Source organism: Polypterus senegalus, chromosome 8 (assembly GCF_016835505.1).
Source record: "Polypterus senegalus isolate Bchr_013 chromosome 8, ASM1683550v1, whole genome shotgun sequence".
NCBI lineage: Eukaryota > Metazoa > Chordata > Cladistia > Polypteriformes > Polypteridae > Polypterus > Polypterus senegalus.
Genome location: NC_053161.1, coordinates 115503474 through 115529151, shown reverse-complemented (window position 1 = coordinate 115529151; position 25678 = coordinate 115503474).

Here is a 25678-nt window from a genome sequence, read left to right as displayed (position 1 = left end):
GGTTGGGCAGCATGCACTGGTACAGCACATCACCCACCACATGACAAAACAGCTCGGGATCCTGGTCCTCAGCAATAAGGATCCTGCAAGCCAGATTACCCTTTTAGAAACACACATGGCTGTAGTGTAACTGACACTCCCTCACAATGCAGGCACAAAAAACTCCAGATGCATAAATCTGTGCGTTCACCAACTTCCTCATACTTCCGCTCCATAAATCCCGGTCAGCATGAAAAGTAACGCACGTGCACACGCCTGCTGCCACTCCCCAAACTCCTCCCAGAATTACACCTCTTTAAATATGCAAATCAATATAAATAGCCCTTAAGCTCAGCGCTCTGTGAAAATGAAATGGCAAAAGCACGGGGGAAGTAGAAGAATTTCAGCGATTACCAAGTAGAGGCAAGGAAAAACATACTATTTGTTGGTTTAAACAGTGGTTGAAACAACAAAAGGAAGTTGATCGAGTGACATAGAGTGTCGGAGAAACTCGAAAGCTCAAGTTCACAAAGTCGCACAGTGCCCGAAATAAAAAAAAGTTGTCAGATATCAAAGTCGCCGTGAAAAGGTGAGTCGTAGCCCACCGCCTGAGTGTCACATGAAAGCTTATTAGGGTACAGAGAAAAGAGAAAAAAACAGGAACACAGTGGGGAAAAAAGCTCAAAATGCCAATTTTTATCTCAAAATTTCCACTTTAATCACATAGTTTATTTTGTCATTAAAGTAGAACATCATAAACTTCATCTTAAAATCATTTAATTTACTAGTTTCTCAAATCCCATCATAACTAAAGTAGCACGTTAAATGCTTTGTTTTGTATATGTTCCACTATGTGCTTCTGAAATGGGCTTTCTCTTCCTCTGACAGGACACAGAATCCATTGCATTTGTGATATTACAGCTCTCTGAATAATTAAAATACTAAGATGTATACTTGATATAATTTTCATGATGATAGGTATTAAAGCATGTATTAAACATGGGAACATGATGGAGCAGTGATATTGATGAGCTGGTGCCCTGACGCAAGATGCTTACTGCGCTGTGCGTGACCTTGGATGAAATAATTTATTGCAGCAGCACTATCTCTTTCAGATGTACTAACCCCCAATTCCTGTCCTTGCTTTTCTTTCTCCAAGTAACCAATCGCCACACAAGCAGCTATGTAATAGACATTAAGCTATCTGTAAGCTTAGAACACAGATTCTTCAAAACTTTTAAGGAACATTGAAATATCTTTAGTATGTGCTTAATTATTCTATCCATCTATCCTTGCAGTGTCGCTCCAGCCCCAGCAAGAATACAGCGTGAGGCAGGAACAATCCATGAACAGAGCGCTAGCTCCTTGCTAGTGCTGCGGCACCGTGTCCTCACATGTTTAATTATTAAAAATAAAGATTATTTAAATGATGTTAAAATTTTATCTTTATAATGTAATAAACATATTTTGCTGAATTTCATCTTAAAAATTATATAGTCATCATATGTAAATATGCACTTTATAAAGTGGCTCAGGTTGTGCAATATTATAACTGTAGTGCAACTTTACAGTGAGGTAATTATACTAGTAAGTGCAAACAGTTCTACAAGGAGCACTTGATGGACTGATTGATTGCGTTTATAGTTCTTGGGATGAAACTGTTTCTGAACTGCGAGGTCCATACAGGAAATGCTCTGAAGCGTTTGTCGCATGAGAGCAGTTCATATAGGCAGCATGGGAGAGGCAGCGTGTGCTGGATGCTATATACCGATAATTCTCTTTCTGATCAGCTGCTGTAGATCTTTGATTCCCCACTCAGAATGGGACAGTGATATAAATACTCCGAGTGGTGCAGTTAGAGTAATATGGAAAAAAGATGATCCACTGTGGCAACCCCTAATGGGAGAAGCTGAAAGAAGAAGAAGAAGATGCAGTGAGAGTAACAATGCTAAAGCAGCTAAGGTATTTAGAATAGTTTGGCTACTCCAAGGACCATTATATTGTTACAGGTCAATTACAATCAGATGCCTTGAACTAATAAACAATATGCGGTTTGTTTTGGTGTATATGATAAAGCCACGTCAGGGATGTGGATCTAAAAAAGAAAGGAAAACCACACTGGAACAAAAGCACTACTCTGACGCTGGGTGCCGCTAGTTTGCAAAACCAAGTGGAGAACTTGCGTACCCCAGGGTTTGAGCGCTATCATGAAAATGTGCGTGGCTTTACACCAAGTTTAGGTTTTATACATCGAGATTTGAGCGTGGAAATGGGACTATGCAACATTTTTGTCTGTACGCACAGTTTCTACATGAGGCCCCAGGACTCTAAAGACTTGGACCCTCATCTTTTTGCAAAGATATCTGGAATACCACAAACTCCTTTCTAGTGACTTCATGAGCCCCCATACTCTCCCAATTCACTGACTTCATAGGAAGAGTCACCAGGGACATGAATGTCGCTGCTGAGGTAAGTAAACCTCTTAATGAGCTGTGCTCAAGAGGTCATTAGAAGCCTGGGTCTTGGTTTTTGTCCAGGACACTTGCAAATCCAGACACTCAGACTCCTCGCTCAGTCTCTCGAGAGCCCCGATCAAAGCCTCTATTGACTCCAAGAAGATCACAACATTGTTGGCAAAGTCAAGATCATTGAATCTTTCTTTGCCAACAGATGCCCCACAGCTGCTGGACCCAAAGACCTTACCCAACACCCAGTCCATGTAAGCATTTAAAAGAGTAGGAGCAAGAACACAACCCTGATGAACCCCAGAATCAACTGTGAAAAATGTAGAGGTTCTGCACCCACTCTGCAGCAGCACTCACAGTACCAGTGTACAGTCAGGTATTGAAATATTCCACGTGCTTGACTGCAAGGTGCTTACCAACCCACTTCTCTAACAAGCATGGCCTCATATAGTTGGCATTTCATCAGAAGAGAGAATGTGTGGTGATGCAGCACAGCTGCTCATGTGCACCAAAACAGGAATGTAAATCTGGATGAGCCCAAAATTGATAATGGTTAAAATTACTTAGGTCATAGAAAAAAAATAGTTTTAAGGTCAAGATCCATTCATACAGGCAGACCAAGTATGGTACACAGGGACTAGGTTGCATTTAGAAACCATTAGCCTAACAGTTTGGAGAATGGGACAAACTGCAGTGTGAGCATTGTGCTATTCTTGTTGGAAGTGGGGTTTGAGTTTACTGTCCTTGTTTGGAGACCAGAGAGGGGCATTGTACTATTCCTACTATGAAACTGAATCCTTACTTTCCTTGTTTGGAGACCTGAGAGGGCCCTGCACATGGAGAAGACAGTATTAATACATGGAACAAGCAGTCAAACCCTTTGAAGCTGTCGGGCGGAAGATTATGTCAACCCTTTCAGCGTGGTGACAAAAGATGGCAGACTGTGTAGATCAAGACTCCCACACCTTGATAAAGTCTGTCATAAGCTTCCCATCTGTAACCGCGTAAAAAACCATCAGTAAAGTAAGCTAAAGTATATCTTTGTCTCTCATGTGATGTCTGTACCACCATAATCACGATGGGAGGGATATTGCCTTTTCTGTTATATTTCTATATTTTTTGGTTACTTAACATGCCACATTGTCAAAAGACCACATTTCCGGAGAGCTAATGCCTCCTCAGGAAACAAACACTAAACTAAAATCAAAGGCAACACTAGGAATATGGCTATTCTACAGTATATGATCCAGTAACTCCATTATCATAGACTCCCACTTGTATGTTCCACTGTCTTTAGGTAACAAAAATTGATATCCCACAGGCCCAAAAGGCAGTAAAATGGCAGCTTTCCTGACTTTTCACAAGTTGGCAAAGGCAAAGCAATGATGACAGGTAATTAGGGGCAGGTTTTACCTCAAGCTCATAAACAGAAAAAAGCTACAAGGGTCAGTTTTGAAGGCTGTGTCAATGTCGTATGAAATACTACAAGAATCAGAAATAATGAGGAGTGTTAATTGGCAAATGACTTTTTTTTGCAGTGAATATGCTGAATCCTTGTTTTGAAAAAATATTTACCTGGAGATTCGACATGACACTGACTAATACAAGCATTTTTTCCCAGTGCTCCATGATGCTTTGTGAGACCTGCATGACATCACTGAGCTTTAGCAACCATGCACACAACTTTCATTAATGTTTACATGGCTGAACTTCTTCAGGCATGCCTAATGTCACCACTCAATCAGTATTCCAGACCTCCATCCTGCACGATGCTGCATGGCTAATTTACGTGCATAACTAGCCATGTGCTGGAGCTACAACCCAAAACAAGACTTAAAGGAGCTCTCCCCTTCCCTATGGAAGGAGGTACATATGACCCTGTTAAATAATAATTACAAAAGATTTATTATTGTTCACAAGAATACTGTTTCTATGTTATTCAAGAAAGAAAAAAGTGCAAAGTATCTGCACAGATACGTGGGAGACAAAAAAGACATTTTAGTTGCTCCCAGAGATATGACTTAAAAAAACTGAGTCAGTCCCACGCCGCTGCTTCATCACACTGCAAATCTGTGCCCCAAGACTGGAACTCTGTCAGCGCAATGATACGAGGATAAATCAAAAAGTAAATGTAATTGAAAAATTATACACAATATAACATGTTCACAGTGGCTTATGGGTTCTTCAAACACACACAGTGCAGTGCTCTGCCATTAGTCCAGATGAATCCAAGGTCAGATGAACCATTGTTGAACAACATGCCGTACTGAAATTACTTTTGGCAGAGGGAGTAAAACCTTCTGCAATTCACCAAAAGATGTTATACATTTTCTTCTCTCAGATTTCAAACTTATAATAAAGTAAAATTTATTCTGCTCTACAAAACAGTGTACATCATGCCAAATCAAAAGAAATAAACTTTCAACGGTTTGCTAAAAAAGAAAAATCTAAATTGTTAGATCTAAAATGTATTTACACCCTTTGTAAACATGAGGCTAACTTTGCTCAGGCGCAGTGTATTACCTACCCAACACAACCAATTTGTTGATTATCTTCACCTGTATAGGGAATGGGTGGATCACCAGTTCTCTGTTAATTTGTAAAGTTAAACAGTGCCCTCTCTCGTTGAGATCCAACAGAGTCGTGGAGTAAGTCAAAAGAGAATTCAGAACAAGTCAGGGATATAATTATAGAGAAGAACAGATCTGAGGAAGGTTACAAGACCTCAGATCTCAGTGGCACTGTGCAGTCCATCATACAGAAGTGGAACAAAATAAAAAACTCTACCTAGGTCAGGCTACCCATCTAAACTCAGACATTGAACAAGATTGGCAGTTATCAGACCATGATAGAAATTGTAGCAGACGTACTGTGACAGACATTATCACTTTGACTGAGTCTCAGAAATTAGTAAATGTGAGGATAAAGGATATGCATAACTCATCTGCAAAGTGTTGAACAAAAGAGCCCTAATGAAAGACTGGCAAGGAAGAAGTCCATAAATAATATCCAAAATGGCAAAAAATTAATTAAAGATCTTGATACCTCATGAAGCTAAAGTGGAAATTTTTGGCTTAAACGATAAGTAGCATTAGCGGCATAAATCACTGCAAATCAGCCCAGTAAATCCATCGCAGCATCACATTCTAGAGATGCTTTTCAGCAGCAGGAAATGGCAGGCTGGTCAGGATTGAGAGAAAGATGAATGCTGCACAATACAAACCCTACTCTGCCAGAAAGCTTCAACTGGGGAGGAAGTTTGTATTTCGACAGGACAATGACTTAAAACATATCACCAGAGAAACAGTGGACTGGCTTAAAATGAAGATGGCCCAGTCAGTCTTGATGATAAGCCCATCAAACAGATGAGGTGAGACCTATAGGTTACTGTCCATTGCTGCCTCCCCACTACTTTGGCCCAGGTTGACCAATTTTAAGGGAAGAATATTCTGCTGCTTTGCTTATTTTTTCTCCAGCCGTCTGGAGTTTTTTTTGTTTTTTCTGTCCCCCCTGGCCATTGATACTTACTCTTATTCGATGTTAATGTTGATTTATTTTGTTTTATAATTGTGTCTTTCATTTTTCTATTCTTTAATATGTAAAGCACTTTGAGCTACTGTTTGTATGAAAATGTGCTATATAAATAAATGTTGTTGTTGTTGTTGCAAAATTAACAGACTTATCTAAAAGGACTGCTTGCTGTAGGAGGTATGAGAGAAGGCTCAACTAAGTACTCAACAGGGGAGTGAATAATTACAAATTGTTGGCAGTGCAGAATTTAATATTTTTATTGATTTAAATCTTTTTTTTTATAAGCACTTTGGAAAATAATATTTGATTGACAAATTTAAAATACCCAACAAATTTATTAAAATTTCAGTTTTTGAAAATCATATATGTATAAAAAGGGTTGGATATTTTTTCAAGGCACTTTAAACATGGCAACTATATTACGTGTTAATCACTGCAAGCAAATCTCTCTCTATATAGAATTCAACGTCTGTCTGTTTGTATGATTGTCCACTTTTTCGCGAGAAAACTAGACGGATTTTGTTTGGGTTTTTTTCTATAATTTGCCTGAACATTCCGATTGATTTTGTGACTTCTCTCATTGCGTTATGTATCATAGTTCACTTGTAGAACCAATTTACTTGCGCGAATCCGAGAGAGACGCAGTGGGCCAAGGGTGGGGGGTGGGGCCCTCTTCAGTCACATGCCAGCCTCGAGGCGTGTACCTCACCTCTGCTTAGCTGGCGAATGAGAGAACTACTAAACAGATTTAGATCGGGTTTTTTTCTATAATTTGCTTGAACATTGTGGTTGATTTTGCGACTTCTCTCATCGAATCATAGTTCACTTGCTGGAGCGATATAGTCTAGCTAATCCGAGACAAAGGCTGCAGGCCGAGGGGAGGTGGGGAAGCGTGACGTCAGGAGTGGGGAGCCGGGCAGGGCCCACCTCACTGTCCTGTTTCACTACTACATAAGCGGAGCCACAGAGTCAAAAAGAGTAAAGAGTCAGAATAATGTCTCTGACAGAAAAGCAACTTAATAAGATTGTTGCTGCAGTATGTTATTAAATTATTATGATTAATCAGTATGCCAATGCAATGGGACCATCAGAACTGCTTAGTAAAACAGCTTGAACCAACAACTAAGGTCTTTTCAAATTTAATGCATTTTGTATGCAACCATTCTCTCAATATATATTGTATATAATGTATTTCAGAAAGCACACCATCAAAAGGTGCTTTGCAAGCCAAGAACATTTGGAATAAATTCAGCTCTGATTGATTATGCATTGTCTCCTTTCAGCTATTAACATACACAACACAGAAATTCTCCAAGATGTACAACTAGAAATCACTGAAAGTGTCATTTTATTATGAAGTAATATTTCTTTAGGGAAACCATTTGATCGAGAATAATACAATTTCCTATCCATCAATACAACCGTATTGCTATTTTTATTGTTTCTTTACTAAATAAAAACAGCACTGGCTAACCTTGCTGACCCTGTTTATAGAATGCATATTTTCATTTGCAATGAAAGTAAATAGCTTTAGACTTGCAAGGAAAATCAAATTATTGTATTGATCTTGTAGTCTGCAAAAGAGCAGAAGAGGAACGTGCAGGGAAATTTTAATTAACTGAACTGCTTTTACTTACATAGCAATCATAAAAGCGGTAAAGGAAGAAATATGTGAAATTTTTAGAATTTTTTTTATGGAACATGCCATAACTGCCAGCAATCAACACATGCCAATACAGTTTATATTTAAAATTAATTTACAATAAATTTACATAATATATATAAAGTATAAGTTTAAATGATTCTTTTCACCATAATCCACAAAGGGTGACTAAAGAGAAAATGTCTGTAAAAACAACAGATTTTATTAGCCACGTTCAATATGCAAGACACCTCAAATTATATAATAGTTTAGAAAAGCAAAAAGTGTTAAAATTAACAGCAAGGTAATTTTCAAATACACAAATAGTGACTTGTATGGTCAAGTCAAGTAAGTCCAGTCTGTTTCTACACCATGTTTGACATGCTAGAAAAACAATAACAGTCATCTAGCACTCGCATCTGTGGTGGGCTGGCGCCCTGCCCGGAGTTTGTTTCCTGTTTTGCGCACTGTGTTTGCTAGGATTGGCTCCTGCAGACCCCCGTGACCCTGTAGTTAGGTTATAGCGGGTTGGATAATGGATGGATAGTACACAAAGCAGATGCTTTGTGGGAAAATGTTAGTAAACTTTATGATTTGGTAGCTTGCAAATTCAGCTTTAGTAGCAATAACTGGAAGAAATCATTTGGTGGATGAGTGTAAGAGGTTCTTCCATCGAATAGAAAGACTTCTGCTCCATCATGGGCACTCAGACAACCAGAAAAGGAAGTCACACACAAATCATTTCTAGAACTATCGAATGACTTTGTCTTCACCCACTAGGTTTTGATTTCTTATTCTAAATGGCAGAACGCACAAATTACACACACTTTATGACTCAGACTGCACGCTTCTCTTCTGGTAGCAGCACAAACTATCATGTGGCCAGGCATTTGCTGGTTGGAATGAACCATTTTCTACATACATACCTATAGTTTCCACCCCAGGATTCTGCAGTTTTTTTGAAACAGAAGCATCATGCTGATGGCTTCTCTTTCTCCAAGAGGGATGAGCACTCATAGACTTCCTTGGTTGTTTTTTTTTTCAAATATAGTGCAGTCCTTCTCAGCAGTGGGTGAAAATCAAGATGCAACATAATGTCTTGTGAATAATGCATTCCTGATATTAACCTTCTTTCATTTTGTTCACATTACTGTCACAACCTTTAAGGGATCAAATGGCACTGACCTCAACTGAAGTGCAAACATGCAGTTAAAGAAGCAAATGGCTGTCCTTATTTTAATATGGGTGATGACTGTCACTATCCTGGAACATTTTAATTGCACACACAATCAAGCACATAAAGACTACTGTAGGGTCAAGTCGTCCAGACCCTCAGCTAGAAACAGATTTACAGCACCCAGTATGAAGACAATTTCACATGCTAGAAGAAGCAAGATTTTTCTAGATAAGTAATTACATTAATTATATGACATAAAATTGCAAACACATTGCCCAAGATGACAAAGCTGAGGGTTGTTATAAACATTTTAGGAGTAAGTTCAATTACTAGGAGAAATCTTATAACTCGTTTTACATAATATTTGGTGGGGTTTTGGCCCCTGGCCCTTAACACAGAAACACCACTTGTTTTAACTATAATTCCACTGAGGATTCACCTTTAAAAGTCCCAAACGTAAACAGCTGACAAAGATACAGTTGGTGCACTAAAGCTGGCATTATAAGACTGAGGGCTAAAGGCAAAATGTGCCCCAGAAGCACCCCTTAGCAGATTATGGTGGAATGAGCTGGTGGTGTAAACTGAGGACAAAGCACAAGGACAAACAAAAAGGTTTGGGGATCCACCTAGTATACTTGGAAAAATGGTTGGTTATTAGAGAAGGTCTTTACAGGCATGAGCTGCAAACTGAACCGATTTGTTTTTACAAAATAGCTGCTATAAATATATGACAGATAGGAAATGGTGACAGAGATGGGTATTGTCTTGGAACCAGAAGTGACATCATGAGTAGGTGGGATCTGGTGCCACGGAAGAGGAAGTGGTAGGTAAAGACGTCTGGGGATATGAAGAGAGCTTAGGATGCTTGGGCTTCGGTAGGTCTGCAGGGTAAAAGGAGAAAGAGTAGGAGTACAGTGCCAACTGCTGGTCTGGCATGGAAATACAAGTATTCAAGCATGTAAGCGGTCTCCCATGTGCACATGTATGACAGTGGCTAAAGCTACTCCAGAATAATTCATTATGGAGAGAATGGGAAGCATTAGACCTGCAAAACAGCTGGATGACCTGGGGCCTCATGTATAACGCAGTGCGTAGAACTCACACTATAACATGACGTAAGCACAAAAGCGGGAATGTGCGTACACACAGAAAAATCCAGATGCAGGAATCTGTGCATATGCAAACTTCCAAGTTCTTCCACTAGATAAATCCGATCAGCATGAAAAGTAACACATGTGCACTCGCCTGCTGTCCCGCCCCAACTCCTTCCAGAATTATGCCTCTTTGAATGTGTAAATCTATATTAATAGCCCTTAAGCTCAGCATTCTGTGAAAAGACAATGGCAAAACCACGAGGAAAAATAGAACAATTTCAGCGCATACCAAGTGGAGGCTATGAAAAACATACTATTTGTTGGTTTAAACAGTGGTATATAAACCTGTCAATCATGGAGAATTCACTGCATCCACTGAACAGTGTCATCTCCAGGCAGATCAGTAGCTTCAGTGACAGACTGCTGTCACTGTCCTGCTCCACTGACAGACTGAGGAGATCGTTTCTTCTCCACACTATGCGACTCTTCAATTCCACCCGGGGGGGTAAACGTTAACATTATACAAAGTTATTGTCTGTTTTACATGCATTTTTATTACTCTTTAATTTGATATTGTTTTTTGTATCAGTATACTGCTGCTGGATTATGTGAATTTCCCCTTGGGATTAATAAAGATTAATCTATCTATCTAAACATGAAAAGGAAGCTGATCGAGTGACATAGCATGTCGGAAAAACTTGAAAGCTCAAGTTCACAAAGTCACACAGTGCTCGAAATAATAAAACAGTCGCATATCAAAGTCACCATGAAAAGGTGAGTCATAGCCCACCATCTGAGTGTCATATGAAAGCTTATTAGGGTACAGAGAATAAATAAAGACACACAGTGGGGAAAAAGCACGAAATGTCAACTTTAATCTCGAAATTTCCACTTTAATCACGTAGTTTATTTGGTCATTAAAGTAGAACATCATAAACTTAATCTTAAAATCATAACAGCTCTCTGAATAACTAAAATATTGAGATGTATATGTGATATCATTTTCATGATGATAGAAGTTAAAGCATGTTATTAAACATGGGAACACGGTGGCGCAGTGATTGTGTGCGACCTTCGATAACATAATTTATTGCAGCAGTACTGTCTCTTTCAAATGTACTAACCTCCAATTCCTGTCCTTCCTTTTCTTTCTCCAAATACCCAATCGCCACACAGTCAGCTCTGTAATAGACGTTAAGCCATCTGTGAGCTTAGAACGCCAATTCTTCAAAACTTTTAAGGAACACTGAAATATCTTCATAGTACTTGTTTAATTATTTTGTCCTTCACACCAGTCCCAGTGAAGCATGCAGTGCGAGGCAGGAACAATCCGTGAACGAAGCGCCAGATCCTTGCTAGCGTAGCGACGCCGTGTCCTTTAATTATTAACATGGATTATTTAAATAAAGTTAAAGTTTTATCTGTATAATATAATAAACATATTTTGCTGCATTTCATCTTAAAAATTATATTGTAATCATATGTAACTACGCCCTTTATAAAGTGGCTCAAGTTGTGCAATATTATAACTGTTTACAGTGAGGTGATTATACTTATAAGTACAAACAGTTCTACAAGGAGCAATTGACGGAGTGATTGAGTGTATTTAGAGCTCTTGGGATCAAACGGTTTGTGAACCGTGAAGTCCATACAGGAAAGGCTCTGAAGCGTTTGCTGTGTGAGAAGCAGTTCAAATAGGAAGCATGGCTGAGGCAGCGTGTGCTTGGTGCTGTATACCGATAATTCTCTTTCTTAACAATGGCTCCGAGTGGTGCAGTGAAAGTAATATGGAAAAAGATGATCCACTGTGGCAACCCCTAAGGGGAGCAACTGAAAGAAGAAGAAGAAGGTACAGTGAGAGTAACAACGCTAAAGCAGCTATGGTATTTAGAATAGCTTGGCCATTCTGTGGACCATTATATTGTTGCTGGTTAATTACAATCAGATGTATTAAACTAATAAACAATATGCAGTTAATTTCAGTGTATTTATAAAGCCGCGTCAGTAATGTGGATCTGAAAAAGAAAGATAAACCACATGGGAACAGTAGCACTGCTTTGATGCTGAGTGCCGCCAGTCTGCAAAACCGAGCAGAAAACTTGCGTACGACAAGGTATGAGGTACCGTTTAATAGTGCTTGGCTTTATGGCAAGTTTAGGTTTTATACATCGTGATTTGAACATGGAAACGTTCTTACGCAACATTTCGTGGCATACACACCGTTTATACATGAGGCCCCTGGTCAGTTTATTTTGGGGTTTGGCATCTCCTAGCAGACCAATATAGAAAAGTACCCTACAGACTAGTACAAAAAATCCTGAAAAAACTCAAGCCTCCTCAAGGAGAACATCCTGTTGTAGGTTTAATGGGAGTGAGATAAAAACTACATTTGTTCAGATTTCACAATATCTGTCAAATCCATTTTCTGAACCTGTTGAAAGTACAGTCCTAAATATCTATTTTCCTTATGTTGCACTATTTACCAAATAAAGTATTATATATTTTTACTAACTGAGCTATTTAAAGTGTTTTGAGCTATTAGGTTTCGAAAAATCTCATTAAGGCCACAAATTCATGTTTTCAGTTTAAATGCTCAAATAAGTTCTTCCACGTTACAATTCAAAATGAGTTGAGAAAATAATCCTTTAATTAAACCTTTACTATGACTAAGCATCTCCTCATAACTAAATAAATATATTAAATGTATTAAGACATAATTTTAAATCTGCATCTGAATACAGCCTAAATTAAAAATGGTACTAGAACTCTGAGGTCACCATTTTCTATATAGTAGCTTTAATTAGCCGATTAGAGTATGAAAAAATAAAACATCATTGACTGTAATTATTCTAATTGCTTAGGATATCTAAAAAAATAGCAAATTAAAGTATGATTTAAGCCATTCTATAATAAGTGTTGATTACTCTGGGCTTGTAATATGATGATTTAATTCCTTATTTTTTACTTTTGCTACATAATATAGTTTGTTGTCAACAATGCAAGAAGATACAAGAAAAACTTTAAATTTACATAAAACTGTGCAAACAATATGGCAAAAAATTGTTTTTGTATAGCCCAGAATCACACAAAGAATGCCCCAATGGGCTTTAATAGGCCCTGTGTATTTGTCAGCCCACCAACCTCGACTCTCGAAGAAGACAAGCAATAAACTCCTGAAAACAGTTGCAGGAAAAAAATGGAATAAATCTAGGGTAGGACAATTCAGTGAGAAACCCCCTTCCAGGTAGGAATACAGAAGTAAAGCACTCCAAAATATTTTAATTGTTCTTACATTTATGTGTTTAACATTGTACTTTCAGTGATTAGCTGCTATACACTATTATTATACCTCAAAATAAAAAAGATCATTATAAAAATGTGTTTGTTAAAAGTCCTTTTACTGATATAACTATAAAGATATTTTTTTCAAAAATCTGTGGATCATGTGTCATGCATGTGTGGATGGTGATCATCTTTGAGGCTCGATTGTGGTATTCAATAACACTCTGGGATGAAAGGAGGCGCTGTTGCTAACGATATCAACTTTTTTTCACACAGCTCAGGGAAGGTGCCTGTCAAAGGCCCTCAGTCCTGACCATAATAGAGGTCCCTTCTGGTCAAGGGCACCTTAAAAAGAGAAGGCCACAGAATGCATGAAAGATGAAAACACCTGTGCAAGATTCAATCGATATCTTTAATGACAAAGGACTCTATTGTGTTTGATTTTTAATTGAGCATTTTATTCTTTGTGCCTCTGCACACCGTTTTGCTTTTTGATTCAGATAATTAAACAGGGTTACCGAGATGGCACCCCAAAAATTCTTTCTGTCTCACAATGGTTCCCTACTGCAAGTTGTACATGTTTTCATTTGTGATAAAATTTTAATAGTTGCAATTATGTATATTTTTGTCATTGGCTAATATATTTCATACAATTTATTTCTGCTTCCTAATACAAAATCTTAACAGATAAAATCTTGGCAAACACGTATTTCAGAATATGTCATTAACAGTACCTCTGATCTTTCTTTATTAGTGCATATAAAATATGTTTAGTTTCAGGAAATTTTTCTGTACAAATGACTTCTCCTTTATTGTTGGATTGTGTCATTTAAAATAGAATGTATGCTGTCTTGTTTTTCAAGGTGTACCATCACTACATTTGTGCAGTTTAAGGTCAGTTCCTGCCTGTGTTACATTTGAGACTTGTTGATCAAGTTTATGAAGCTTGCCCTGGACACCAAGCATGGACTCGCATCCTGACTAGGAAGGTTCAAGGGTCCTTACCCCCGGGGAGGCCAGTTTAACAGAAGGATGGAGGAAGACCGGCACACTGAGCCATTTGCTCCCCTAGTCTGACACTTGGCAGCAGCGCTGTGGTGGGTTTCCCACATACACTCCCATAGGGCTTCAAGGGAATTGGAGTTCCAATGAGCAGACCTGCTATGGCCTTGTGTGAGCCACCAGAGGGAGTTGTGTGGAAGAGGTTTCCTTCTTTAAGGGCGGTTCCACCTGACCTGGATGTGCTTCCTGCATTCAGTGTGGCAGCACCAAAAGTACTTCCAGGTTCAGTATAAAGGACGCCACTATTTCTCACTCAGGGAGTCAGAGTTGGGTGGAAGAGGACGACGCTCACGTGGAGGAGAGGATGGAAAGGAACGACAAAGATGGAGAAGATTATTGTTTGGATTTTGTGCATTGTGCAATGTTTGAGAGAAGCCTATGAGAGATATTTATGGAAAAACCTTTATTTGGACCTAGGACACATATTTGTGTTGGTGTGTTTGGGGCTTGGGGCTCAGTGGTGGCCCCTACTAGTCACAAGCTACAAAAGGCAATAGGAAAGGAAGTTTCTCCATTTTATTGTAGCAATGATGGACACATCACACACTGTAGATCAAAGAGTAATTTAGCAGTGACTTACAAAACAAGGTTCTCCTGGGCAAATCTGGGTTGACTGTGTTGGTACTTCCTACATTTGAAGATAAAATTGTAGCTATTGGCTGCAAGAAAAGGAGAGGTGTTAATGACCAGGTTTTGTTTTTACTTCTATGTAAATGGAACTTTGAATTAAATTCAGCATGCTGATTCTATGATGTTAAAAATGGTGAGAAAATTAGATTTTAGTATGGTGTCCGTGCGTGTGTGTGTGGACAATAGCCAATAAGTGGAGAAGCAATGTTGGGTTTGGCATGATAAGTGATGATGCAAATTCCTTGAGTAACACTGTTACAGGTAATTGTTAATAGCCATCTACAGGACAAATATATGTACTTGTCTGATCAAAAGAGTCATCTGCTTCCTTAGGAAATGTTTCTATTAATTTGGTTTGAAAATTAACGCATTCTGGGGATTTTGGTATCTAATCAACATACAGTGGTATATTCACTTCTTGACAGTTAGCAACAATACCATTGTTTACCAATGAATATGTGTATACACTATTATTATGCTAAGGAAATTGGTATGTACCATTGAGTAACCAATCGACATGCCGATCTAAGCAAAGACAAGTCAAATCAAATCAGTGTTTACACAACAAAATTACGTCAGTAACTACTCAAGCTAATGACAAATACATTAGAACATTATAACAATCTAGATGAGGCCATTCAGTCCAACAAAAGCTCAGCATTTATATAATAAACACTTAAAAAAAGAAAAATACAATAATAGAATATAACATTAATTACAAGAAATACTTCCGCACTGCATAATGTCTGGTTAAATACTGCACACATATCCCATATTTATTGTTATTGCACTTAAAATATTTAAACTTCGTTATTCAAAAAAAGGAAATTCATTATTGCACCATTATTTAAATTACATCATTAGAATTCAATTGAAAGATGTCCCTTGGATTAAATTGTTTTTGAACTTGCTTGGGCTGGCATGAATTTTTCTATAATGCCTATTAGACGGCAGAAGATCAAACAGATGGTTACTATGGTAAAATGGATTGTTAATAATGTTAAATGCCCTCTTCAAGCAGTGTGATCTATAAATGTCTTCAATTGCTGGAAGCTGTGTTCCAATGATCTTCTGTACTGTTTTAATAACCTCCTAAAAGCTCCCTGTTCCGCTTTGGTACAACTGCTGTACCAAGCTGTGGTACAGTAGGTTCACAAGCTTTCTATAGCACATCTGTAGAAGTTGACCAGTAGCTTCTGGGGCATGTTTACTCACCTCAGGTATAGTGAAATCTTTTCTGTGCTTTCCTTACTATAATGGAGGTGTTAGTAGATATCTCTCCAGTAGAGAGATATTCTGCAATGCTAACCCCCACAAAGTTTAAAGCTGGACACTCTTTCTATGGGTTAATTTCTGATCATAGTCGATCCATGTTCTATCCTTCAAGTTTTCCAAAAATCAATAATGATTTCTTTTTTTTTTTTTACGTTAAGATACAAATCATTTTCTTCATACCACCCCAACTCCTTCTGCACCTCCATCCTAGAGCCGTTTCATTATTATTGGTGATTAGACCCACCCCTGTTGTGGCTTTCATAAACTTGATTATGATATTTGATACGTAACCGGAACACATGGGTACAAGGAGGGCATCAAAGTGGGGACTGAGCACACATCCTTGCGGTACTCCCGTTCTCAGAGTTAAGGTCAAGTAAAAACGTGTACTTATTTAAATAGTCAAGAAATCTGCTATCCAGTTACAGTTATTTGTTTTTAAGCCTAAACTATACAATTTAGAAGTCAGCTTTCTGGGGATGACTTTGTCAAATGCGGAGCATAATCAATATACAGCATTCTAACAAAGGCATCCTTATTCTCAAGATGATTTAAAACAGTGTATATACAATAGAGATGGCATCCTAACCTAGCTACAGGGGATGAACAATGCAGTGTGTTTCTATGTGATGGTCCCAAGCTCGGATAAATAGGGAGGGTTACGTCAGGAAGGGTATCCAGTGTAAAAGTTTGCCAGATCAATATGCAGACAACAATACTAATTTCCATACTGGATCGGTCAATGCCTGGGTTAACAACGGCCGTCACCAGTACTGTTAGTCAACAGGGTGCTGGCGGAAATTGGGCTAATGTTGGCCAAAGAAGGAGAAGAAGAGTTGGGAAACGTGTCCAGAGGCAGGAGGAGAGGAGGAAGGTAAAGAGAGTGGAACTTAGGGTAGGAACTTTGAATGTTGGTAGTATGACTGGTAAGGGAAGAGAGTTAGCTGATATGATGGAGAGAAGGAAGGTTGATATATTGTGCAGGCAAGAGACTAAATGGAAGGGGAGTAAGGTCAGGTGGATCGGAGGTGGATTTAAATTGTTCTATCATGATGTGGGGTAGGGGTTATTCTGGAGCAGTATGTCAAGAGTATTTTGGAGGTGAAATGAGTGTCAGACAGAGTAATGATTATGAAGTTGGAAATTGGAGGTGTGATGATGAATGTTGTTAGTGCATATGCCCTGAAAGTTGGGTATACGATGGATGAGAAAGAAGATTTCTGGAGTGAGTTGGATGAAGTGATGAGCAGTGTACCCAAGGGACAGAAAATAGTGATTGGAGCAGATTTCAATAGACATGTTGGTGAAGGGAACAGAGGAGACAAGGTGGTGACGGGTAGGTATGGTGTCAAGGAGAGGAATGAAGAAGGTTAGCTGATAGTGGATTTTGCAAAAAGGATGGACATGGCTGTGGTGAATGCATATTTTAAGAAGAGAAAGAAATTTAGAGTGGCATACAATAGTTGAGGAAGATGCACACAGGTAGATTATATCCTATGCAGGAGGGTCAATCTGAAGGGAATTGAAGACTGCAAAGTGGTGGCAGGGAAAAGTGTAGTTAAGCAGCATAGGATGGTAGTCTGTAGGATGACTTTGGAGATCAAGAAGAGGAGGAGAGTGAGGGCACAGCCAAGGATCAAATGGTGGAAGTTGATAAAGGAAGAGTGCAAGGTTGAGTTTAGGGAGGAGGTAAAACAGGCACTGGATGGCAGTGAAGAGTTACCAGACAGCTGGGCAACTGCAGCAGAAGTAGTAAGGGTGACAGCAAGAAGGGTGCTTGGCATGACATCTGGACAGAGGAAGGAGGAAAAGAAACTTGGTGGTGGAATGGGGAAGTACAGGAGAATATACAGAGGAAGAGAATGGTGAAGAAGAAATGGGATAGTCAGAGAGATGCAGAAAGTAGACAAGAGTACAAGGAGATAAGGTGTAAGGTCAAGAGAGAGGTGGCGAAGGCTAAAGAAAAGTCATATGATGAGTTGTATGCGAGGTTGTACACTAAGGAGGGGGAAAAGGACCTGTACTGATTGGCTAGACAGAGGGACCAAACTGGGAAAGATGTACAGCGGGTTAGGGTCATAAAGGAAAAAGATGGAAACATACTGACAAGCGAGGAGAGTGTATTGAGAAGATGGAAAGAGTACTTTGATAATCTGATTAATGAAGAGAATGAGAGAGAGAAGTTTGGATGATGTGGAGATAGTGAATCAGGAAGTGCAACAGATTAGCAAGGAGAAAGTAAGGACAGCTATGAAGAGGATGAAGAATGGAAAAGCCGTTGGTCCTGATGACATACTTGTTGAAGCATGGAAGTGTTTAGGAGAGATGGCAGTGGAGTTTTTAACCAGATTGCTTAATGGAATCTTGGAAAGTGAGAGGTAGCCTGAAGAGTGGAAAAGAAGTGTACTGGTACTGATTTTTAAGAATAAGGGGGATGAGCAGAACTGTAGTAAGTATAGGGGGATAAAATTGATGAGCCACAGCATAAAGTTATGGGAAAGAGTAGTGGAAACTAGGTTAAGAAGGGAGGTGTTGATTAGTGAGCGACAGTTTAGTTTCATGCCAAGAAAGAGCACTATAGATGCAATGATTGCTATGAGGATGTTGATGGAGAAGCATAGAGAAGGCCAGAAGGAATTGCATTGCGTCTTTGTGGACTTTGAGAAAGCATATGGCAGGGTGCCTCGAGAGGAGTTGTGGTATTGTATGAGGAAGTCGGGAGTCGCAGATAAATATGTAAGAGTTGTACAGTATATGTATGAGGGAACTGTGACAGTAGTGAGGTCTGCGGTAGGAATGATGGATGCATTCAAGGTGGAGGTGGGATTACATCTGGGATCGGCTCTGAGCCCTTTCTTATTTGCAATGGTGATGGACAGGTTGACAGAAGAGATTAAACAGGAGTCCCCGTGGACTGACGTTTGCTGATGACATTGTGATCTGTAGCGAAAGAAGGGAGCAGGTTGAGGAGATACTGGAGAGGTGGAGATATGCTCTAGAGAGGAGAGGAATGAAGGTTAGTAGGAACAAGACAGAATACATGTGTGTAAATGAGAGGGAGGTCAGTGGAATGGTGAGGATGCAGGGAGTAGAGTTGGCGAAGGTGGATTAGTTTAAGTACTTGAGATCAACAGTACAGAGTAATGGGGATTATGGAAGAGAGGTGAAAAAGAGAGTACAAACAGGATGGAATGGGTGGAGAAGAGTGTCAGGAGTAATTTGTGTCAGATGGGTATCAGCAGGAGTGAAAGTGAATTTGTACAGGAAAGTAATGAGATCAGCTATGTTATATGGAAGATGGGGACACTGACTAGAAAGCAGGAGACAGAGCTGGAGGTAGCAGAGTTAAAGATGCTAAGATTTGCATTGGGTGTGACAAGGATGGACAGGATTAGAAATGAGTACATTAGAGGGTCAACTCAGGTTTGATGGTTGGGAGACAAAGTCAGAGAGGCAAGAGTGCATTGGTTTAGACATGTGCAGAGGAGAGTTGCTGGGTATATTGGGAAAAGGATATTAAAGATAGAGCTGCTTGGCAAGAGGAAAAGAGGAAAGACCTAAGAGAAGGTTTATGGAAGTGGTGAGAGAGGACATGCAGGTGATGGATATAACAGAGCAAGATGTAGAGGACAGGAAGATATAGAAAAAGATGTTCCACAGTGGCAACCTCTAATGGGAGCAGCTGAAAGAAGAAGATACAGAGATGGCATCATCAGTTATCCTGTTACTTCTGGGCAAATTAAAAAAAAACAAATGTTCTGAGATTCCTAACTGCTACACCCTGTAGCTACAATGCTGTGTGCCTGGGCCAGGTTCCCTACAGCCTGAGGACAGTAGCCCTGAACAGATGGCTTGGTCTTCCCTACAGTCTGAGCAGTGCTGAGTATGGGAGCAGTAAAATCTTACAGCTTCCATTTCATGAGCTGGCTGAAAAATTCTACATGCCACAAATACTGTAAGAGAGATTCTTCAGTACAGAAATTCCAGGGACCACAATGAGATGTGAACGGGCAAGAAATGGAGGGCAAATGAAGTCCTGGAGGTGGCTGAGTCAAGGCTGAGGCAGAATGTGGAACCAGTACGAATGGGCCTAGGCTATTCCTGTAACCAAAGCTGACAGGGTCCAGTGGAGAGAGTGAGACCAGCTGATTTAAAAGAAAGTATACTGCCAGCAAGACGCATGAACAAAACGGGAGGGCACATTGCAGAGAAAAATCACCTGATCCAATATCTGGCAAGCCAAGTTTCATTGTGTCCAATTCTTAATCCAAGTAGTCTATAATGCTCTTCCAACTTAACCTACATGTCTGGGGCAAAAGTGAAATACCATCTTTCTCTTACAGTTCTGGAAGAAGGTCACTTTAGCACCTGTTCAGTAACTGCTCAAAAGCTAGAAGACCAGGGGAAACATGTGTAAATGGTGCATACGCACAGAAATGTTGCTTACGCCTGTTTCTACGCTCAAATTGCGATGTATAAAAACTAAACTTGACGTAAAGCCACGCACATTTTCATGCCAGCTCAATCCGTGACATACATAAGTTCTCCGCTCGGTTTTGCAAACTGTTGGCACCCAGCGTCAAAGCAGTGCTTTTGTTCCAGAGTGGTTTCCATTTCTTTTTTAGATCCACATCCCTGATGCGGCTTTATCAGATACACTGAAATTAACCATTTATTAGTTTAAGTCGTCTGATTATAATTAACCTGTAACAATATAATGGTCCAAAGAATGGCCAAACTATTCAAAATACCATAGCTACTTTAGCGTTGTTAAAGTCAACGCACCACTCAGAGTATCTATCCCATTGTATCTTAGTGTGGAATCACTGTATCGGAAAGAGAATTACCAGGACACACCATCAAGCACACGCTGCCTCTACCATCCACACAGTCTATTTGAACTGCATACATACAGCAAATGCTTCAGAGCCTTTCCTGTATGGACCTCGCGGTTCAGAAACAGTTTCATCCCATGAACTATAAACGCACTCAATCAGTCCATCAAGTGCTCCTTGTAGAACACCTCACTGTAAACTTGCGATACAGTTATAATATTGCACAACCTGAGCCACTTTATAAAGCGCCTATTTACATATGGTAAGATGATCATTTTTAAGATGAAATGCAGCAAAATATGTTTATTACATTATACAGGTAAAGTTTAACATCATTTAAATAATCTATATTGTTAATAATTTAATATGTGAGGACACGGTATCGCAGCGCTAGCAACGAGCTGGCGCCCTGTTCAGGAATTGTTCCTGCCTTGTGCTGTATTCTTGCTAGGACTGGCCCGATACTGAATGAATAGATGGATAGAATAATTAAACGTACTAGGAAGATATTTAAATGTTCCTTAAAAGTTTTGAAAAATCTGAGTTCTAAGCTTACAGATTGCTTGACATCTATTACAGAGCTGATTGTGTGGTGATTGGTTACTTGGAGAAAGAAAAGGAAAAACCGGAATTGGGGGTGAGTTCGTTTGAAAGAGACAGTACTGATGCAATAAATTATTTCACTGAAGGTTGTGCACGTCGTAGTAAGCATCTTGCAGGAGGCAGGAACAATCTTTAGACGGGATGCCAGCTCATCACTATCACTGTGCCACCGTGTTCCCAATGTTTAATACATGCTTTAATTCCTATCATCATGAAAATGATATCAAGTATACATCTCAGTATTTTAATTATTCAAAGAGCTGTAATATCACGAGTGTAATGGATTCTGTGTCCTGTCGGAGAAAGAGAAAGCCTGTTTAAGAAGCACGTAGTGATTTACACACATAGAGAACATAGAACAAATACAAAACGAAGCATTTAACGTGCTACTTTGGCATTTGAGAAACTAGTAAATTAAACGATTTTAAGATGAAGTTTATGACATTCTACTTTAATGACAAAATAAACTACGTGATTAAAGTCGAAATTTTGAGATTAAAGTTGAGATTTTGAGCTTTTTTTCCCACTGTGTGCCTATTTTTTTTCTCTGTACCTTAATAAGCTTTCATATGACACTCAGACGGTGGGCTACGACTCACATTTTCACAGCGACTTTGATATCTGACAACTTCTTTTTAATTTTGGGCACTGTGCAACTTTGTGTACTTGAACTTTCGAGTTTCTCCAACATTCTATTTCACTCGATCATCTTCCTTTTTATTGTTTATATCACTGTTTAAACCAACAAATAATAAGTTGCCTCCACTTAGTATTCACTGAAATTCTTCTATTTTTCCTCGTGCTTTTGCCATTGTCTTTTCACAGAACGCTGAGCTTAAGGGCTATTTATATTGATTTGCATATTCAAAGAGGCGTAATTCTGGGAGGAGATGGGGCGGAAGGCAGTCACGTGCATGTGCATTAGTTTTCACACTGACTGGGATTAATGTAGCAGAATAATGTGGAAGTTGACGTACGCAGATTTATGCATTTGGGTTTTTTGTGCATACACACATTTCCTCTTTTGCCCGTACACCATATTTTAGTGTGAATTCTACGCACGGCGTTATGCATGAAGCCCTAGGTGCTTAAAGTAGTCACTGACAGTGTAATCACAGTTCTCAACATCAACTGGCATTAGTGCAGCTTAAGAAAGGCTATCAGATTTGTTGAAACTAAAGGGGATGGTAGCCATTTTTCTGCATAGAACCTCATTTCCAGGGGTTCAAAAGTACAAACTAACATAATCATAAATATAATGGTCATTTTTAATATTTGGTTGAAAATATTTGTTTTTTAATATTTGGTCTGAATCTTGGTCTTGACTGACGTCAAGATTTGATCTCACATGGCTTATGTTGTGGAGGAAGAAGAAAGGGCATGGCTTTAAGTGAGGAAGTAATGTCAGTAGTCCTCTCGATAGTTCTACTCCATTCTAAAGCAAACAGAAATTGGACTAATGGTAGTGTCACATCAAAATCTGTCCTTGTGCTTAAAGACACACCCACACCTGTGAGACATGCCCAACTCATGACAATACATACATACATGAACAGTATTGTTATTATGACTACTACTCTTATCACCTGTGGAGAAGACCTGTCTCTGAATCTACTGGTATGACTGCCAATCACTCTGCACCATGTGGATGGGAGGAATGAGAAGAGTGCCTGTGCACGATGGCTGAGGTCTTTAGTAGTACTGTTTGCCTTTCTAAGGCTGGTAATATTCTGAGCTGCCTTCACCATCCTCTACAGCAGCGTTTCTCAACCTTTAAGTATTTGCGAGTTTTCATAACAGTTTTAATCGTGCCCCCCAACATTTTTTTGAAGGGAGCCCATAAATACCAATTTGTCCTTTTTTAATTAATGATATATCATAGATGCATATTTTATTATACCTACTTAACTTTTATCAACATTTATCTAACTCTATTTTTCTAGTATCAGAATGTAGTTTAAGTTAATTTGTTTTGGATTCAATAGATGTATTTTTTATATTTTTGATTCTTGTTTTCTTTTTTTCACATCTTTGTAACTCCCTTTTTGTGACTTTGCAACCCGCTAGGGGGGCCCGCCCCACAGTTTGAGAACCACTGCTCTACAGTGTTTTACATTCATGAGCTGAGCAGGTGCCATACCAGGGTGAGATATAGCCGGTGAGGATGAACTGGACTGTTCATCTGTAGAAACTATTGAGAATAGGTGAAGATGTTTAAGGAACTGAAGGTGTTGGTGAGATATCTAAATCTAACTATCAGCATGAGCTCAAGCGCACGCAGAAGGAACTCTGTCCAGCTCAGGGCGATGAAGGAGCAGTACAGGAGAAAGCTGGAGCAGAAGTTGCAGAATAACATTATGAAGGAAGTGTGGGATTGGATGATCATCACTGGCTGCAGCTCGAAGCGGGGTGCCACTATCGAGAGAGACGTGGAAAGAGCAAACCAAATGAACAACTTCTTTAACAGGTTTGACCACCCTAACCCACTGTAACCTCGGAGTACTGCATCCTCCAACCATCCTTTTGCTGATACCAGCATAGTAGAGACATCCCCACCCACAATTACAGCAGCGCAGGTGAGCAGAGAGCTGAGGAGACTTTGTGCCAGCAAAGCAGCGGGTCCAGACGGAGTATCGCCACGACTGCTGAAGGCCTGTGAGCTGGAACTGGGGAGTCCTCTACAGCACATCTTCAACCTGAGCCTGGAACAACGGGAGAGTCCCGAGGCTTTGGAAAACATCTTCTATCACCCCAGTTCCAAAGGTACCATGTCTTAGTGAGCTGAACGACTTACGGCCTGTTGCTCTGACGTCACATGTGATGAAGACCTTGGAGCGGCTGCTGCTTCACCACCTGAGGCCACAGGTCCGCCACGCTCTTGATCCTCTGCAGTTCGCATACCAGGATAAGGTGGGAGCGGAGGATGCCATCATCTATATGCTACACCGATCTCTCTCCCACTTGGACAGAGGCAGTGGTGCTGTTAGAATTATGTTTTTGGACTTCTCTAGCACCTTCAACACCATTCAACCTCTGTTCCTTAGGGACAAGCTGACAGAGATGGGAGTAGATTCACACCTGGTGGCATGGATCATGGGCTATCTTACAGACAAACCTCAGTATGTGCGTCTCGGAAACGGCAGGTCTGACATTGTGGTCAGCAACACAGGAGCACCGCAAGGGACTGTACTATTTCTCCGGTCCTGTTCAGCCTATATACATCAGAGTTCCGATATGACTCGGGCCACGTGCAAAAGTTCGCTGATGACACTGCTATTGTGGGCTGCATCAGGAGTGGGCAGGAGGAGGAGTATAGGAAGCTAATCAAAGACTTTGTTAAATGGTGTGACTCAAACCATTTACACCTGAGCACCACCAAGGAACTGGTAGTGGATTTTAGGAGGCCCAGGCCTCTCATGGACCCCATGATCATCAGAGGAGACTGTGTGCAGAGGGTGAAAACCTATAAATACCTGGGAGTGCAGCTGGATGATAAATTGGACTGGACTGCCAATACTGATGCACTGTGTTAGAAAGATCAGAGCCGACTATACTTCCTTAGAAGGTTGGCGTCCTTCAACATCTGCAATAAGATGCTGCAGATGTTCTATCAGTCGGTTGTGGCGAGTGCCCTCTTCTACGCAGTGGTGTGCTGGGGAGGCAGCATAAAGATGAAGGATGCCTCACACCTGGACAAACTTGTTAGGAAGGCAGGCTCTATTGTAGGAATGAAGCTGGACAGTCTAACATCTGTGGCAGAGCGACGGGCGCTAAGCAAGCTCCTGTCAATCATGGAAAATCCACTGCATCCACTGAACAGTGTCATCTCCAGGCAGAGGAGTAGCTTCAATGACAGACTTTTGTCACTGTCTTGCTCCACTGACAGACTGAGGAGATCGTTCCTCCCCCACACTAGGCAACTCTTCAATTCCACCCTGGGGGGTAAACGCTAACATTATTCAAAGTTATTGTCTGTTTTTACATGTATTTTTATTACTCTTTAATTTAATATATTTTTTTTTCCAGTACTGGAGTTTTTCCCTCCAGTACTGCATTTGAATTTCACCCACCAACTCACTCCTTTTCCTCTTTTCAGCTTCCTA